General features: G+C 36.9%; 1 protein-coding gene across 2 annotated transcripts in view; it reads right to left on the bottom strand.

Annotated features, from left to right (window-relative positions):
- Nucleotides 1-16,463, bottom strand: part of LOC115884993 (ATP-binding cassette sub-family D member) — a 132,680-nt gene that overhangs the window by 71,316 nt on the left and 44,901 nt on the right. Inside the window, exon 2 of one of the 2 annotated variants that reach the window (XM_030903732.1) lies at nt 6,308-6,380. The exons of the other annotated variant lie outside the window; for it this stretch is intronic. The gene's annotated coding sequence lies outside the window, so the exon portion shown is untranslated. The remainder of the gene's footprint in view (nt 1-6,307; nt 6,381-16,463) is intronic. 2 annotated transcript variants of the gene reach the window in all.

Genomic DNA, 16,463 nt, shown 5'->3' on the forward strand with positions numbered 1-16,463 from the left:
TTCTAACCGAATACATGAGAAAAATCAGAATAGCAAACTCTTTCAATCATCGTTGATCGCTCTGTACAATACGGAATTTGAAAAAATTCTAATGCAATTTTCCACAAGAATCATAATATAGCGCGCTTGATTTGATAACACTTTTTGATCATATTGTACAAAACAACAACAAACCAAAACGACTTAAGTAAAGTGCACGCAAGAAAGGTCTGAAAACAAGTTAACGACCTCAGTTAAGGAGGTCAGTAACAGTCAAGCTCCACTAAAATCCATGTATGTAATAGCAATTTAACGGTACCATCTCTACATTTATAAGTAGTAATATACAAAAAACCATTTAGCAGTCATACCAATTTCTTGCTGCATGTTTATGATACCTAATACCATTATACAATTTTCATTAATACGAATAATATTCACATTCACCCAGTAAAGTATTGTTACGGATTCCGTGGGTCCACTATTTAAACTCACGATAAAATACTTAACGAATTTATTTGTTTCACTCTGTACACACAATTTATACTATTTACAACACAACTTATGCAACTACTATTACTCCAACGGTATTTCGCGGTATTTTCAAACTTCAGACTTCAGACTATCTTCAGACTTGTCCAACTGTCAAAGCGCGGGCCTTATATACCCCTGGCGATGGTTTCTGGAATTTTCTAAAGAATTCTATAATTTTCTTTTACTTTCTGGCGAATGCGCCAGGTTCCTCAATGCACGTTGCGATTATTTAGCAGTATGCAGTTATGCAACCAGTAATACACCTTGACATTGCCCCCTTCTCAAATGTGATCGTCCCGATCATGGTTTCCTGTCTGGTATCTCTTCAATCGATCCAGATGAACTACTTTCATCTTACTTCTAAGGCTGCGTTGAATCCGGTACACAACATCATTTATCCTCTTGATGACTGTATAAGGACCTTCCCATGCTGGAGTTAACTTTGGGGACCTTCCTTTCTTGCGCTGTGGGTTATACAACCATACCCTATCGTCCTGTTGAAATCCCGTAGAATTAGCTCTGAGGTCGTAACGAGCTTTCATCCGGTCACTGGCTAGCGTAATCTTACTTCTCACGACCTTATGAATTCCCAAAACCTTTCCTTCAGTTCATCCGCGTAGTCCTCTACATTTGTGGTGCCGTCGTCTGGTGATCCGAACACCAAGTCACAAGGCAACCGTAATTCTCGACCAAATAAAATCTTCGATGGTGAAAGTCCGGTGGTGTTGTGAACTGCACTTCTATACGCCATTAGGAACAGCGGTATGTGTTGATCCCAATCTCTTTGATGTTCGGCCACCATTTTCGAGAGGTGTTCTTCAATGGTCTTATTGAATCTTTCGACCATCCCATCAGACTGCGGATGTAAAGCTGTTGTCCTAGTCTTGTGAATACCAAGCAGATCACACATCTTCTGGAACAGTCTTGACTCGAAGTTCCTTCCTTGGTCAGTGTGAAGCTCTAAGGGAATTCCAAATCTACTGAAGACATTATTGACCAATACTTCAGCTACAGTCGATGCTTCTTGGTTTGGAATGGCAAAAACTTCTGGCCATTTACTGAAATAATCCATCGCTACTAAAACGTACTTGTTGCCCTTGTGCGTTTCAGGGAATGGGCCTGCAATGTCAACAGCGATTCTTTCGAATGGCAGTCCAACGTTATATTGTTTCATTTTTCCCCTAGAGCGAGTGCTTGGTCCTTGGCTGGCTGCACAAGTTTTACATTGTCGACACCATTTCTTGACATCTTCGCAATAATCCACCCAGTAAAAGCGATCTCTCAGCTTGCTCAAGGTCTTGTTTACCCCAAGATGGGCTCCAGTTTTACCACCGTGAATTTCTTCCAATACCTGGGTAACTTTCTTCCTTGGTACCAGTAACTGAGTTGTTACTGTGCTGCCATCCGCACTTTCCCATGTGCGCTTTAACAATCCATTCTCAATAACCAGTGAATTCCACTGAGCCCAGAGAGCTTTGAAAACGAGCCCTCTGTCCGCAATATCCTGCCACGGTGGTCTCTCGCCGTTACCTTCCTTGAGCCGTAGTATTGCTCCGATGTCTGGATCTTCCATTTGATCTTTCCTCAATTGTGTCGTCGTCCACTGTTCATCGGTTCCAAGTTTAAAACTCCTTATCATGACAGTGCCTTCACGTTGTTCCGTTTTACAGCAGTGCTTACAATCGGTTTGACAGGGTCTTCTGGATAAACCGTCTGCGTTACCATGCATTTTCCAGCACGATGTTGGATGGTAAAGTGATACGATGTTGGATGGTAAAGTGATACTGTTGGAGCTTCTCGAGCCATCGTGCTATGTGACCTTCAGGTTGTTTCATCTCCATAAGCCACTTGAGAGCCGCATGATCTGTCCTAATTAAAAATTCTTGACCGTACAGATATTTAAGAAAATGATCAACTGCCTTCACAATTGCTAGCAGCTCCTTCCGGGTAACGCAGTAATTCCTTTCTGGTTTGGATAGAACTCGACTGTAATATTCTATCACTCGTTCTTCGTCATCTTGCACTTGTGATAGCACTGCACCTATGCCGATATTGCTGGCGTCGGTATCCAGGATATACCTCCCTTGTTGTTGCGGGTAGGCTAGAATAGGACTTGAACATAAAGCCGCCTTAAGTCTTCCAAAGGCTACATCACAATCGGTGTTCCATTCGTAGCCGACTTCATCACCTGTAAGCCTATCTAAGGGTGCAGCTATATTGGCAAATCCCTTGACAAATCTTCTGTAATAAGTGCATAAACCCAGGAAACTTCTAAGTTCATGTTTGTCGCGAGGTTTAGGCCAATCCTTGATTGCAGCGATTTTCTTCTGATCGGTGTAAATTCCGTCTGCCGAAACTACATGACCCAAGAATTCCACTTGTCGCTGGAATAAGCTACACTTCTTCGGGTTCAAGTACAGGTGCGCATTCCTTATGCGGCCGAAGACTTCTTCTAAATTCGCAAATGCTCCTCAAAAGTTCTTCCCATAACCAATACATCGTCGAGGTAAACCAAGCACGTTTTCCAAGTTAATCCTCTTAACACCACCTCCATGAGACGTTCGAAAGTGGCTGGAGCATTGCATAATCCAAACGGCATGACCTTGAATTGGTATAGTCCGTTTCCTGTAGAAAAAGCCGTCTTTTCTTTGTCTTCCTCGTCCAGACCAACTTGCCAGTATCCACTCTTTAAGTCGAGAGTGGAGAACCAGCACGAACCTGCCAGTGTGGTTAACGTGTCGTCTATACGTGGCAGTGGGTAGCTGTCCTTCTTAGTGACGTCATTGAGCTTCCGATAGTCCACGCAGAATCGTGTACTACCATCTTTCTTCGTCACCAAAACAACAGGAGATGACCATGGACTCGATGATTCTTCGATAACTCCATCTTCTAGCATCTTATCTACCATTGTCTCCATTTCTTGTTGTTTGGAAAGGGGCACCCTTCTAGGACGTTGTCGAATCGGCTGAGCATGACCAGTATTAATCCGGTGCTTCACAAAATCCGTTCTTCCACTGTTGTTCTTCTCAAAAATACTGCCATGCTTTAGCAGGAACTGCTTAGCCTTCTGTTTCTCCTCAGATGTTAGGTGATCCCATGGCTGTTCTAGATGTTTTAGTGTTTCTTGGGATGCCTTTTGTGTAACAGCTGACGACACTTCATCACATCGGGTGACAGTTCTTACAGGTTCGCGGATGGCTATCTTGTCACCTTTTTGGATCTTGACACAATTCGGGAAAACATTCGCAATTCTGATCGGTATATTCTTGTCGGTGTTCACCAATGATTTTCCTACTAAGTACCTATCTTGTTTCTTGTCGCCACTTTGTACCAGTCCAACACAGCACCCAGCGATTTTCTCCACTTTACCGAATATGATCTTCTCGGTATTACCAGGTATCACCACAGTTTCCGCTGATCTTACATCCATTCTTCCTGATCCCTCGTCTGGAGATAACATAAACTCTTCATTTCCGATATTCAGGATATTTCTCTGGTGATCGAACGAAAATCCATGTTGACGAATCACATCCATGCCCAAGATGAAGTCATCTTCAATATCTGCCACTAAGACGCTATGCTGGAACTTCAAATTTCCTAACTTCAGTTCGACGATAGCCTCTCCCCGTACAACGGCCATTTCCCCCGTAACTGTACGTAAACACACTCTTCTTCTCAGAGGCATCAGCTTCAACCCTTGCACTGAGTTGGCCCGTACCAACGATACCATAGCGCCAGTGTCCACTGTCATTCGGATTCTCCTACCATTGACCCGTCGATCACCAAACTGTCAGCGGTTCTTCCTAAACTCCTAATGGAAAAAATCCTGGGGGCTCTGTTCTCCCCAGTCAATACTTGCCCCTTAGTATTGACTGATTTTAGTTTTCCTGGTGCCTACGTTCTCTGGATGGTGAACGGGATCGCATTTGAACGCGGCAATCCCGTTTGATGTGGCCATTCCTGCCACATCTATAGCACCTTATGTCCTGTTATCTTCTATGGTTCTCTGTCTGGGTGTTGTTGCTACTCTTGTTCACTAGTAACTCACATAGTTTACTAAACATCTCCTCCAAACGTATGTGAGAACTTCCGGGCTGTTCCTCGACCGTTACCGGTTCCTCGACCGTTATCTTATCTTCGGTCTAGTGATGGCGCTAAAAGCAGCTTCAATTTCTAGCGCCCTGACCAGTGCTTCGCTGCTGGTAGAAAATCGGGATATTTGCAGCGCCCTCTGCAATTCGTTGTCCCTCAGTCCGCTGATAAAGCACTGAGCAGCCAGTTCTTCCCTAAATCCTTCCGGTGCTTCTGGATACGCTAGGTGTACCAGGCGACGTAAGTCTGCTTCAAATTCCTGCAGACTCTCTCCGGACCTCTGCATGCGTGTCTTGATCTGGGCCTGGTAAAGTTGACGTCGATGTTGGTCGCCATATCTTCTGTCCAGTGCAGCGACCAAAGTTTGGTATTCCTGCTGTTGGGTTGCAGGAATAGTTTGCAAGAGTTCCAGGGCAGGGCCACGCAGCGCGATGACAAGTGCCGCTGCTTTCTCCTGGTCAGTCCATCCATTCGCAGCAGCCGCTGCTTCAAACTGGCGGTGGTACATCGTCCAGGTGGTTTGTCCATCGTAGGTCGGGGCCTTGAGGTTCGCAGTTCCATGAACGCCAGGTGTCTTTACTTGTACCTTGGTCTTGTGTAGGTCCATCTCTAATTTTTCCATTTTCTGCTGAAGGCGTTCCTCAAGATCTTCTACGGCTTCTTGAAGGTGGATGTCTTGCCTTTTTTCCAGTTCTTCAAAGTTCTTCTTAAATCGGTTTTGATCTTCTAATTTTTCTTTCTGGCGACGCACTTCTAAATCTTCAACAAATTTCTCCAACCGTTCTTGTCTAATTTCTTGATTTTCAAGAATTTTCTGAAGCCGGTCCTGTTCTTCTTGTTTGTCGTGCTCTCGTTGAACTTTGAAATCTTCGAGAATTTTCTCAAGCCGGTCCTGTTCTTCTTGTTTGTCTTGTTGTCGTTGAATTTTCAAATCTTCGAAAATTTTGTCTTGCCGGTCCTGTTCTTCTTGTTTTTCTTTCTTTTGACGCGCTTCTAAACTTTCTAACATTTTTTCTTGATTTTCCATAAGTATTTTCTGTAGACGGTCTTGTTCCTCTTCTTTCTCTATTCTCATATTCTCCATAAAATCGCCCAATAATTTGCTTACTTCCTCCATTTTCTTCGCTTGCTCCCTTGTACCAACCATAAAAATACTTAAATTCGGTCTAAAAATCTTCCAATCCACTTAATTTCTTCTTAAAATCCTCTTGAATCGCACTTCCGACACCAATTGTTACGGATTCCGTGGGTCCTACTATTTAAACTCACGATAAAATACTTAACGAATTTATTTGTTTCACTCTGTACACACAATTTATACTATTTACAACACAACTTATGCAACTACTATTACTCTAACGGTATTTCGCGGTATTTTCAAACTTCAGACTTCAGACTATCTTCAGACTTGTCCAACTGTCAAAGCGCGGGCCTTATATACCCCCTGGCGATGGTTTCTGGAATTTTCTAAAGAATTCTATAATTTTCTTTTACTTTCTGGCGAATGCGCCAGGTTCCTCAATGCACGTTGCGATTATTTAGCAGTATGCAGTTATGCAACCAGTAATACACCTTGACAGTATATTGATATAATAGTGTATCCTAGATCATATATAAGTATATATGATCTAGATATTGTATAATATTAGATAGTACAGGCCCAATCTGTGGTAATAAAATAATGAAATAATCCAACACTTACGTGTCATTCTTGCTGCAAACTGAAAAACATTTATCGTCAAATCTACAAGATAACATCCATCAAAACTTTCCATCTGAAACAATAAAAGGAAACATTATTATTTTACCACCTTACTCTCTTCTTAATTATTAGCTAGTTTACTATATGTTAAAATTTTAATATATTGTAATTGATTAACCCCCCCTCTTACTCATTCTACATTCTACAAGCTGTAGAGTAACCGTAGTGAACTAATAACGATTTAAAGATGAGAATAGTACATTGATCAGCACGCGCTGTTTATAAAATTGTATAAATGTTTAAAAAATTCTGAATCTAATGGTTCGGCTAGACTTCGCCAGGTGTAGACCCCAATAAAATATAGGAAATGCATTGTACATTTAAAGAAGGCGTCCATTCTTCTCAAAGAGACCTGGTCTAAATTTAAAAAAAAGACAGTGATAGAAGATAGTGTTGTTTTAATATGTAAAATGTGAACGTGTGTGTGGATTAATTTTAATTGTATTTGTCTGATGATGCTCGTATGAGCGAAACATGTATATAAACGTTGAGACCGAGACTTTGAGTCTTTTTCTACTTCTTTTTGCATTGTACATGCATACACATTTATTGTACAGATCACAGTTCTAGAACGGTTCAGAATCGACAATAAAAAATACCGAAGTAAGCTATAGAGTAGAGATGGAGCGAGAACCTCTCATCTCTTCTCCGGCAGGGAGAGAAAAAAGCCAGGATGGAAAGCCGTCCAACACCGGGAGGCAAGCAGGGACGTATCACCAGCTTTGCCGCTATTGGTGGACAAGTGAAAATGGCGGTGCTACCAAAGAATTTCCCAGAGGTTGCTCTGACCACCGACCAGCAAACCTCTCTAGAAGAGGCTATACTGGACGAAGTAGTGGCGATCGGATCGCAACACAACGACCTACAAAATGTGGGACAGCTGCGTTTTGCGGGGATACAGTTTCGGGTGGGCATGATCCTCATAAATTGTGTATCTCAAGAATCGGCGAATTGGTTGGTGGAAATCGCACCTAAGCTTAAAAATTGGCAGGGGCCGGAACTGGTTGCAGTGAATGGAGAAAACTTCCCTAAAGTGGCGGCCATCACGGTCTTTCTGCCGAGGAGCAAGGGGAAAGACACCACCTACCTGCTGAGCCTTATCCAAGGTCAGACCTTCAATGTAAGGACATCGAGTTGGCGACTCATCAACTCGAGGGAGGAGGGTCATGGTCAGGTCCTCACAATAGGAACTGACCTCAAATCCAAGGACGCAATAGAGAAAGAGGGACATATCCTCTATTATAGATACGGGACAACAGCGGTATCAGGTCTAAGAAGAGACCAAGTTAAAGAGGTGGAGAAAATGGAGACAGATCCTCCAGCCTCGACTTCACGGGTTTCTCAGCCGGAGGCAAGCTCCTGTAAAGAGCGGCACGGGGGGTCAAACTCCAACCGTGGAAGGGTACACACCCTTCATACCTTTCCGAGGGTACACACCCTCGGAAAAAGAACAGTTGTCAGAGGAGGATGGGAAATACTTTTTATACCCTCTTAATCTAAGGGAAATACCCTGTCCCCTCTAAAACAGGGGTATGATGGGTTATAGACTGTGTGATGACTCAAGGAAGGGGGGCACACAATAGATCTTTAAGGTCGCAGTGATTAACCCCCCCTCTTACTCATTCTACATTCTACAAGCTGTAGAGTAACCGTAGTGAACTAATAACGATTTAAAGATGAGAATAGTAAATTGATCAGCACGCGCTGTTTATAAAACTGTATAAATGTTTAAAAAATGCTAAATCTAATCTGGCTCGGCTAGATTTCGCCAGTTGTAGACCCCAATAGAATATAGGAAATTTATGTTATGTTACTTTATTGTATTCAAATCCTTCAACAAAGTCAATTTATTATAATTATTATTAAACAACCCTGTATAAAAACATTGATGAAGATATTGAAAACAAAAAATAGCGGGATTACGGTTCTTATTGCACGTATACCTTCGAAGTATGTCCCATACGAGTATGTATATACCTTCGAAGTATATGCCATAAATTCCATTTACAGAATCCTATAGAAATAGTAATAAAATTAAACTGTTTGGATTAACACCGTTAGATGCAATTTTGCATCAACTATAAACAATCACAATATATTAAAACGTAAGAAGCAATATCATGATACATGTCGATTAAAGCAGTGATATAGTCGAGGAATGGGGAAAGTAGTATATCGTTGGTGTAAGGATATTATCTTTGTAGATACGATAGTGTTTTCTCAGTGTGGAATAATAAATTATAATAATACAAGTTAGACCTCCTGAAGATATCAAAATATTTACTTTTTTATTTTTATTTTTAGAATTTTCACAAATTATACTTCTTAACACTTTTAGAACAATTAAATAATAAATTTTTCGTATTCTCGCTATTTAAACCCGTGTATTTGTAAGCACTAGTTGTTTACGATATTCTCCGATGATGGCAGCACCGGCGGAGAATGCACCAAGCCAGTAAATGTGCCGTGCCGGGCGTTTATAATGGGCTTCCCGCTTTACGTTCATTGGTTTGTCAGTACGGACATACAAACAAATGTTCGGACATACAAACAAATAAACCTAATGATTTTAATCATTAATGTTTTATCTACAGATCGTCAATGGTCCACTGCATGCGATTTAATTTTTTATATGTTCCATATATTCCTTTATTAAATGTTGTGATGACATATGGAAAGTCAATGCACGCTTGATCATAAATTGTTTAATCGGTATAATATGCAGAGCATTCTATTTTACGATAAAGGTAATATAGTGGTATTTCCCTCAATATCAATAATATTCATCATCTAACTACTTTAACATGAAAAAAACTCCAAATTCGTTTGGAAATTCGATCTTCATAAGGAAGTTATTGCGTTTTTACCAAATTCTTTACATTCTCGCATAGGTCTACGTGCAGAACGTATCGTTTTACTAGTTTTTTATACACTAACGGGTAAATAATTAGTATTACGTGTAATTAACCCATAAATGAACCAATAGTTTCAAAAGAGCAACATAATCATTTAACTATAATCTGTTCAATGAGAGGATGTATAACAGTGACAGTTCTCTCTTCCCTGACTGGTTGCACAGTCAATTACAGGGTCGCTTTTATGTATGGAAACGGTTGATTATTAGGTAAAATATAGGAGGTACCGCAAAAAGTTAAATATAAAAGTTATAGGGTTTATAAATATCTATTAGCGGCTAATAAATTTAAGTATACAGGGTCGGTCATAAAGTCGTAGCACATCAAAGTTCCATTTTTTAAATGGAACCCCCTATATATTACTGCATATTTCGGTTCTTCCTTAAATTCTAAGCAAAAATCGAAATACAGACAATGTAGCTCATACCAACCATTTCCGAGTTATTGACTTTTGAAAATATCGCTTAAACTATTTGATTTAATTATATACCTAATTTCGATATGTTCAATTTCATTTAACGATGCCATTTTGCCGAAACTGTGATACTTAATAATATTTGACATTAGTTCTCAAGTTAGCATTTATATACGTATAAAAGGATCGATCATAGCAAGTCTAGAAATTACAAAATTTTCGTTTAACATTTCAATTCTTCAATTTATGTACATACATTGTGTATTACAATTATTGTTTGAAACTGAAGGAAGAATTGAAATATGCAATAATATACCATTAAAAAAATAAAGTTTAATATGACACAACTTTATTACCGACCCTGTATACTTAAATTTACTAGTAGCTAATAGGAATTTAAAATCCATTATAACAGTATCACAGTTTCAGCAGAATGGCATCATTAAATCAAACCAAACACATCGAAATAAATCGAATTGTTTAAGTGATATTTTCAAAAGTCAATAAATCGGAAACGGTTGCTTTGAGGTATGTACAGGGTGGGTCAAATTCGACGTTTTTAAATGGAAACACCGTTTTCTATAGCAGATAGGCGAAAACTAATATCGGTGTCTGGAACTCAATTTTCATCAAAAATATGATGGTGAAAACCGCACATCAATATCTGTTACCGTTTAGGAGTTACGGGGTGTTTTTCAAAAATGTGCATTTTTAACAAATCGCTGTAACTTTTTTGCTATGGAAAATTTTGTATTTCTATGAAAACATTTCAAAAGCACCTTTTTACGTAGAATTTAATGGTATAAGTATATTTTTTTTTTAAATTAGTAATTTAAGAGTTATCAACAGAAAAGTTATTTTTTTATTTGGGACACCCTCTATATTTTTAATTAACCGAAAATAATTTAAAATTACCTTTCCAAAAATATAGCATACTTGATATTTTGTTATATTCCTCTTCGAAATACAGAATTTTTAAAAGTTCGCCACTTTTAACTAGTAGGCTTTGGACCCCTTATTGATGATATGCCCTTAATGGAACTCGAAAGCATATTTTTCCAGCAAGAAGATGCACCGCCTCAGAACGCTGAAGTTATCAGCAAATTTTTGCAGCCAATTTCAAGAATAATTGAATAGCTAACCAAGATCCCAGCCGTTGGCCGTCGAGGCCACCTGACGTAGTGCCCATAGGTCTAATCCTATGGATATATTTGCGGTAGAATAAAGGTTCCTTATTCTTCCGTATAATCTAGACAAGAATTAGAAATACTTAGCAGTTATGAGAGGGTATCTTTCACCCCCACTGAGTTAATGAATTCCGCGAGAAATGTTCAGAAACGACCCCGTCTGTCCATAACAGAAGATGGTCGATATAACAGAAGACGGTCGAACACCAGCAGCAAAATCTCATGTCTTGGTTTGCTATTTATTTTTAATCAGATATAGTTTAAATGTGTTGATGTTGGTTAAATATATTTTAAATTGTTATAAAATTCTGCATCTGTCATAGAAAATATTATTTTCGTTTTAATTGATGCTCACAGCTAGAATTTTTTTGGTGCCATTCAAAGCCTACTTATTTAAAGCGGGCGAATTTTTGTAGATATAGAGTATACTCTATATCTCGAAGAGGAATCGAGCAAAATATCAAATGTGTTATATTTTTGGAAAAGAAATTTTAAATTCTTTTCAATAAATTAAAGGGTGTACAATACACAGGGTGTCTCATATAAAAAATCAATTTTTCTGTTGATAATTCTTAAATTATTAATTTTAAAAAAATTATACTTAAACCATTAAATTCTACGTAAAAAGGTACTTTGGAATTGTTTTCATAAAAATACAAAGTTTTCCATAGCAAAAAAGTTACAGCGATTTGTTAAAAATGCATATTTTTGAAAAACACCCCGTAACTCCGAAAGGGTAACAGATATCGATATGCGGTTTTCACCAACATGTTTTTGACAAAAATTGAGCTCCAGACACCGATATTAGTTTTTGTCTATCTCCTATAGAAAAGGGTGTTTCCATTTAAAAGCGTCGAATTTGACCCACCCTGTACATTGTGTGCATTTCGATTTATGCTTAGAATTCAAGGAAGAATTGAAATATAGGATAATATACAGGGTGTTAATTAAAAAAGGTGCTATTAAAAAAATGGGTGATATTAAAAAAATTAAACTTTTATGTGCCACGACTTTATGAAGGACCCTGTATACTTAAATTTATTACTAAAGGATATTTAAAAATCCTATAACTTTTATATTTAACTTTTTGGGGTACCTCCTATATTTTACCTAATAATCGACCGTTTCCATAGGTACATAAAAGCGACCCTGTATACTTCTGGTGTAACTTTTGCCACAAAGGGATTAATATATTTTTAGCCGACCATACCAACAGGTATGGTAGGCTATTAAGATCGGCAAAAAAGTTTTTTTTAATTTCACTCAAAATGAGTTATTTGGGTCATAAATGAGCTAAATACAAAATATTTTCATAGTGTCTGTCTGTCTGTCTGTCCATCTGTAACACGATAACTCAAATTTGGCACAAAAATACTGTGGCACCCGAAAATCTGGCCATTAGTTTTTGGTGGGGGTGGGAGGTTGGTAAGGGAGTATGGGAGGAGGTTAAAAATTTTAAAAAATCGTAACTCCAAAATTACAGTAGCTAGCGAAACGCGGTTTTCAATTTAAGATTAGGAATAATATTTGCAACAAAATTTGTAATAACATCAAAATCAGTCAAAGTCGCAGTTTCTGAGATAAAAAAAAATTGGAAAAATTCCTTTACTTTGAAACTAAAAGAACTACCAACCAACTTTTTATTAACATATTTTAGAATGGGCGGCTATCCGTACCTCCTGGCGCCAATTTTTTAAAAGAACTGAAAGGTGCACGTTAAAACAGAGATAAAGCAGCTTTAACTGATTTTTCGATTCGATTTTATTTGATCAATATTATCGTCAAATTAGCATTATATAAATAGTGATCACAGAATAGTTAATGATATACTGATGTAGATAGACGGTATACGATACAAAATCGATTTTAACCTGTTTTCCTTATTTCTTTCTGTTAACTCAGGGTTATTTTACATTATATACATCTTCCTGTTTGTTCATAATTAATTACAATACCGTTGTTTGCTCAACCAAGAAAACAAATTCTAATAAAGAATATCGGTAAATATCTATTAATTATATCGCAAAATATGATAGGTCCAAGAATCACCCCCTTAAATATTAGCATGTCAGGAACACCCTGTATAAGTAATTAAAAAAACATGTAATTAAACTTATTAAACATTTAAACTTGTAAAAGTAAATTTTAAAAATAAGTATATGTACTGAATTTTGAAATTACTTTATAGTATTACAGGATGACAACATTTTGTTTATATTGAGGTCATTGCGAAGATTGTAAAAAGGATATTTGGCGTAATATAAGTATCACTCGGAGAACAAAGAAGGTTGAAATAAGTAAAAATTTCCGGTCTCGTTAAACAACTAACTTAGTAAATTATTAAAAATAAAACTTAGTATATAGGAAAATAGATATAAAGAAGTAAAATATGCATTTAATTATACTGGGTGTAGCAATAATGCGTCGCGCATCTGTATATAGCTCCTATAATAAAACACTTAGAAATTTTGTATAAGTATACCGGGTGCGTCTCAAAAGTGGCTCACCCCTATAAGTTTTTTATTTTTTCAGATAAAAAAACGAGATTTGGTATGTTAGTATATAACATAAATTAGGATTGTTTGACGTATTTAATTGTTTTTGGTCACTTCCTATTTCACCGGAAATGACTCACCGGTCACCGGACAACTTTTGATTTTTAAATGGTACCCTCGGTATTTTTTTACTTTATTCGATAGAAAATGACATTCTAAATAGAATTACATATCATCATATGTCAACTTTTGACATTCTCGCTTAATAAAAAATCGTATTTTATAATTCAATTTAGAGTGCTATGGCTATGTCAAAAACACTTATTCTTAATCAAGGAGCCTTGGAAAAATAGATTTGATCGTCTAATGTTTTTAGTGTCTTGTCCTGGCCAGTTAGAAAATGCACAAATCGTATTTTTTATCATGTCTCAATTTTTTCAAATAGAACGAGGGTGGCTCATTAGCATATTTGGAAAATGCATTTTTTACGAATAATTTGATACCCCACACTTGGTATTTCGAGTCAAATTTTCGTTGCAAACCGCAAGTTATACTTTCAAATAAACCATATGCGAAAATGTAAAAAGTTGACATATGATATGTCCGAGGATGTCATTCTTGTTCAGAATGTCATTTTCTATCAAATAAAGTAAAAAAATACCGAGCGTGTGATTTAAAAATCAAAAGTTTTAAGTAGTCATTTCCGGTGAAACAGGAAGTAACCAAAAACAATTGTATACGTCAATCAATCCTAATTTATGTCATATACTAACATACCAAATCTCGTTTTTTAAACTGAAAAAATAAAAAAGTTATAGGGGTGAACCACTTTTGAGACGCACCCGATACATTGTTAAAGTATATATTTGGATTATTTTAGGAAAATATTTTAACTTCTACAGGATGGCTCAAAAAAAGTGTGATTGGATCGGGATGATTTTTCTAAATGGAACATCATGTACATTTTTACAATTTTGGCTTCCGTTCTGATCACTTTACATATTCTAGGATATTATTAAATATGTGTGTTTTTCCTAGTTTCAAGGATACTAATAAAAAATAAAAATTGGACCCTCAAAATTCTACTCCAAACTTCGTTTTTTTAAGTAGGTACTAAAAAACTATTTTTGATTTTCTAAAAAGTAACGACAGGAAAAAATAAAATCGATTATCAAAAAAATCCGTAAAAGCTCAGCAATCTTTGAATTTTTTTTAATTTTTTTGATGGCATCTTGGTAAACATCCCAAGGCGCAACTTTGCCCCAATTTAACCATCTTCGTATCTATTACGGCTTCTGAGATACCAATGCACGTACCTCGAATTTGTAGCACCCTGTGTAATAATAACTTTTCTTTGGAAAATATTTACAAACAACAAATTAAAAATGATTGCTAGTCTTTAGTGCATAACTTTCTTAAGATCACTCTCAAAATATGACCCTAATAAAATTAGATGCAAGTGGAAATAGAAAGTTCAGAAAATATATGTCCAAATATCTATTGTCTATAACCCTGCATTGGGTTCATTGACCATAAAATCTGTACATTATGTTTTAATATTTTTACCATTAGTAAATAAGAATAAAACAATGTATACTCCAGGGGCGGCTCGTAGCACTGGAAGATGGTGAGGCACATTAGAAGAGAATTTTTATTAGTATGTATATAGGGTGGCCATTAGTACGTAGAAGTTCTATATAAAAAAAAGTACATATCCTAAAAAAATATTTTCTTTAAAAATGCAATCGCATTACCATTTTTCTATACAGAATTGGGTTCAGCATAAAATTCAGCATACATCACACTATTGATTTATTTGAAGCACTATATATACGGTATTTCCATGATAATTCATATTTGAAAAATTTCATCTTTTAAAAAGTGGTAAACACCTGGAGTGAATTTAACTTATTGACATATATTGCTTAAGTACGTTAGTATGTATAATATAGCGAGGTATGTAGGATAAAAGAAGAAATCCGAGAAAAATTCACATTCACAGGGATTTTTTTATGGCGCGGCCAACATTGCAATATTATAATGCTATATCTCAGTTTTTTTTAAATCCAATAGACACTGTATAGATATTATTTTTAGTATTTTAGATACCTACATACTTAAAAAGCGCACATTTTTGTATTTAAAATATTTCTAAATTTTTAGCAGTTGCGAAAATAGCCTTATGTAATATAATTCGCAGTATTATACCGAATGATCGAAAAAAAAAACGGCGTCCAGTTGGCTGGGAAATCACGATCGATGACATTTCCCATATAAATTTACATATAAAATGACAGCGATCTTCATTTCATAGCCAACGCTGACGCCGTTTTTTCTCGATCATACGGTACCTATTACATAGGGCTATTGCAACAGCAAATTTTTATCAAAGCGACCTCAGGATATTTTCCCTTATATTTTACTCTGTATGGTAAAATTTTGTTTTTCTACCCATCCTATAAAAATAAAACAAAACGAAATCTGTCGAAACAGGTCGCTTTACTTTTTGACTATACACAATTTATCTAGAAATGATTCGAAAAACTTTACCTGGGGAAGTCCTCTGATGATGCATGGTCCCTCTAAATCATCATATCAATCAACAATAAGTCACTGCCCACTTTTTAGGTATTTACTTAATATGTACAATAATCAGTAAAAAGAGTACCTAATGAAACATGCAATTCACATTAAAAAACGTAGTCAAAACAGTGTAATAACCGGCAGAATTAATTCAAACTCTGATTCAAACTAAGCCAAATTCCCAAATAATGCCATTCTGCATTTTCAGCCTGTCGCCTAAAATCTCTCGGGCTGATCGGGAAGTGATACATATTTTTAACGAACAGCTTTTAAGGTTCAAATTTACATTTGAGGCTCGCCTCAATACGGTCTTTTTACGCGCTACTACTCCATACATTTTATCTCTCTTCAACTAAAGGTTTTGCCTATGCTTTTTCTTTTCATTCTATAGAGTTAAGATTCCAGTAAACGCTGTCGCTCCGTCAGTGCGATATACCACAATACGCTAGGCAAACCTCTGCACATATACTTCGTAGAGAACAAATGAGATGGATATACAAT

This window comes from Sitophilus oryzae, unplaced genomic scaffold (assembly GCF_002938485.1).
Source record: "Sitophilus oryzae breed Bouriz unplaced genomic scaffold, Soryzae_2.0 scaffold_359_pilon_pilon, whole genome shotgun sequence".
Lineage (NCBI taxonomy): Eukaryota > Metazoa > Arthropoda > Insecta > Coleoptera > Curculionidae > Sitophilus > Sitophilus oryzae.